We start from the raw sequence: 4,012 nt of genomic DNA, 5'->3' as shown, positions 1-4,012 counted from the left end.
TGGGGGGGGGGGGGCTGCCCCTTCCCCTGGACTCTCAAGGGCGGCCTGCAAAGCTTTCCACAGGGGCAGGGGAGGGAAGATTAAGACCCGAGACCCTTTCAGGCCTTCTGGAGAGCTTTCACGTTCTCTCCAGATTCTTCACCCTCCAGAGATTGTACCAACCCAAATCCAAAGCCAGCATCTTGAGTTCCTGGGTTGAAATCTGAGGGATTCTTCCAGGGACAATTACACAGACACTGCACTGCACACTGATTTAACCTAACAAGCTTCTCTGCACAGAGCACTGAAGACACAGCTAGCTGGGGGCTGGCAGTTAGAGCAGCATGGGTTTCTCTCAAGAGTCCACATACCCTGGCATCCTTTGTTCTTTTACCCCCAACCACACCATCTCCAAGGACCTGGGCTCTACTAGAGCAGGGCTAAACCATAAGTCTTCTTCTGACTCAGGCATTGATGTTTAGAGTGCTCAGGGTCCAAGTTTATTCACCAGTCTTGTCCTTCCTTATACTTCAGTTTTAGGAAAGCCAGTGGGGATACTTATTTCAAAAGAACAAATAAATGTAGAGATGTGTTTATTCTTTTGAAGTGTAATTGGCGTCCCAGCAGGCCTCAACCCAGGGAGGCCCCCGCCGCACTCAGGTGGGACTCAGCTCCTGCCACCTGGCTGCAAACTTCTGGGCAGCAGCGTAGTGGCGGGCAGGTGGGTGTTTGTCCTGTCCCACTGGCAAGAGCATCCTGTAATTTCCTGACACTGAAAAGTATGCTATAAATAGTTGGTGTTTTTGATGTTGTCGGGCCTAACAGCTGTGTGGGGCTAGGGCTCTGGGCATCTCAGAGCTACAATTTGGAAACCCTGGGTGGTGTAGTCAAAGCATCTTCAAAGAAAGGAACTCCAAGAGTGTTGCACTCCATCTGAACAGACTACAGTGGAGGGAGAAAGTCTGTCAGAACTATCCATCAGGATTTACAAACCACTACTTAGCAGAAAAGTGAATGGCGCTGAGGGTCTCTTCGTGGAAAGATCCACAATTCAACAGCAAAAGGGGAAGCAACCAGAATAACCCCCTAACCCCAAGCTGATATTTCTGCCACATTTAGGCCTCTGAGACACAACAGGACACTCCTGATTAAATAAGCACAAGATGATTCAGAGGCTTCATTTAGTCATTCAACAAACTTTTTTTTTTAAACTTGGTTCTGCCAAGTGCTGAAAATACGAAGAACAAAACAGATAAGCCTTTTGACACTTAATTTCTGGTGGAGGAGATGTGGGCAATAACAAGTAAAACAATCTCCAAAAGTGAAGAGGATACCTTATAATTTTAAATCTAATTACACTAGAACTTGGCATAAGAGTCTGTACCTAAAAGGAGTTATATTCAAGTAACTGAGTTACTTCTAGACTCTCCAGACAGCAATTACACTTCAAAAGAACAAACACATCTCTACATTTATTTGTTCTTTTGAAATAACCACCCGCATTGGCTTTCCTAAAACTGAAGTATAAGGAAGGACAAGAGTGGTGAATAAACTTGGACCCTGAGCACTTAACTCTAAACATCAATGCCTGACTCAGAAGAAGACTTATGGTTAGCACTGCTCTCGTGTGTGTGTGTGTGTGTGTGTGTATACACACGTGTGCATGTGTCAATGGTCAGACCTATTCAGGCACAATTAAAGATGAATATATAAAAGTTGCCACTGAAACTCAGGTCCATTTTTAACCTTTTAAATTTTTCAAAAAAATCATCAAAACCATTTGCTGGAGCAGCTATTGGGATGAATTCCATCTAGAATACAGCAAGCAGTCCAGGGTGCTCGACTTTGTCTCTTCTTAACTGAAAGCAAGTCTAGAAGACTCCAAGACAGTCAGGGACCTCAAAACCATCTCATGTGAAGAATAATGAAAAGAACCGGGTGCTCAGCAAGGAGAAAACAAATGTTATTGGTTTCATTGGTGGTGGTGGTGGGTAGGGGGTGACAGGATAACCACCTTCAAAGATCTGAAGGGCCATCGTGTCTTAGTGGCTCTACGTTATGGGTTGAATTGTGTCTCCCCAAATCTCTATATTGAAGGTCAAACCCCCAGGACCTCAGAGTGTGACTATTTGGAGACAGGGTCTTTAAAGAGGTAATTAAGTTAAAGATGAGCTCTAATCCAATATGACTGGTGTCATTTTTAAGAGGAGGAAATTTGGACACAGACAGTTACAGACGGAAGACCATGTGAAGACACAGGAATCCTAAGACAGTTGGCCATCTATAAGCCAAAGGGAAAGGCCTCCAAAGAAATCAACCCTGCCATCACCTTCATCTTGGACTTGTAGCCTCCAGAACTGTGAGAAAACTAATTTCTGTTGTTTAAGCCACCTACTCTTTGGTGCTTTGTTCTGGCAGCCCTTGGACACTAATATACTCTAGAAAGCAGAACCAGAACCAAGGCACAGAAGTCTGATTCAGTGTAAGGAAGAACTTTCTGACAATCAGCACCCTGCAAGAAGAGGATGCTTCCTTAAAGGGGGTGTGTGTGTTGAGGGGGGAAGCTGAGGAGGGGCTGAGCCCCACCCTTAGTGCAGTAGCAGAGCCTGGGGCCTCATCAAAAGCCACTGAGGCAAAGGGCTGGATGCCCAAGGCTATGGAGAGAACTTAGCTGCTGACAATATCCATCAGGTAGGTCAACCCAACTTTAAAAAATTAAAAAAAAAAAAAAAGCCCTATGTCAACACTCTATGAAATGTGACACGTTGTTGGAGAAGAATTTAAATTCATCTGGAGTCTCCTCTTAGCACCTCACAGGAGGAGGAGCATCTCAGCCCTGCTCACGTCACATTCTTCCTAAAGGCAACTAGAGCCAGAAATGCATATTTAATCTTTTTGTGCATTAACCAAGGTAGACAAAGTTGAAAAATGCACATCCATTCACCTCAGCCCAGCGCCTCCAAGGCAGCTGGCCCCCAAAACCCGGCAGCCAAACTCACAGCTTAAAGAGTCAGAGTTGGGGAGGGTGGCCAACCCCAAATCCAGCAGAGCAGCCAGAGACAGCTCCCTTCCAGAGAGCTCTCAGAGCTGCATTTCATCCAACTCTTAACACGCCAACCTTGGGGGACTCTAAGGGATTGTTCCACGTGAACATGTGCTAAACACAGGGCCGAGTCTAATGACAAGTCATTTAGGACATCCCAGCTGCCAGGGTGCTCCTCTATCTTATCTCCCCACAGCTCACTCAGTTGCAACACACGCACTCCTTCCCACCCCTGACAAGCGCCCAGAGGACAGGCCGCTTGGACCCAGTGCTAAGCTTGCTTTGGTATCACTTCCTATCCACTTGGAAGGTATTTCTGTTTAACTCTTTCATGAATCTTCCCATTCTAGTAGAAATTAAATTCTTCAAAGAGAGGTGCTGTTTCTTACTTCTTTTATACTCCGACCCCTACCCCATCCATCACCCAAGTACAGAGAAAACCACAAACCTGCTAAGCCCAAATGGGAGAAAAGGTCCAATCACAGCTGAAAGGCATTCTGACCACTCTTGGTGGGCACAACTGTATCCCAGCGCCCTGTGGGAAGTTGGAAATCAACACAGTCTTGGGCTTCTGCGCTCATAATCCAGTGGGACACCAACTGGACAAGCGCGGCCCGTAAAACAACCTAACACAAGCTATTTGAGTGGAATTTCCCCAGCACCTTGGGGCCTTTGAAAAAGGAGTTCTGGGATCGAGGATATTTGCAAAATGCCAGCTTGAATAGAGTTCATTTAAATTCCTTTTCAGCAGTATTTCTCAGAGCTATTACTACTGTGCAGTCTAAATCTCCAAGAGGCAATGATGATAAACAGCATTCTCAAAGTTAGCTCACCAAGGAACCCTTTCCAGAATATTCTGTAGGACTGGTATCCTTCAGAAGGCGCCTTGAGGAAAGCTCATTTTGAGGCATAATCCAGAGAAATCTGCATCTGGCATTAGAAACTGTACCTCTATTTTAATACAGGTGTGCCTGAGGCCCTAAAAATTCA

This window comes from Lipotes vexillifer, unplaced genomic scaffold (assembly GCF_000442215.2).
Source record: "Lipotes vexillifer unplaced genomic scaffold, Lipotes_vexillifer_v1.1 scaffold691, whole genome shotgun sequence".
Lineage (NCBI taxonomy): Eukaryota > Metazoa > Chordata > Mammalia > Artiodactyla > Lipotidae > Lipotes > Lipotes vexillifer.
Note: the sequence above shows the minus strand (reverse complement) of the source record.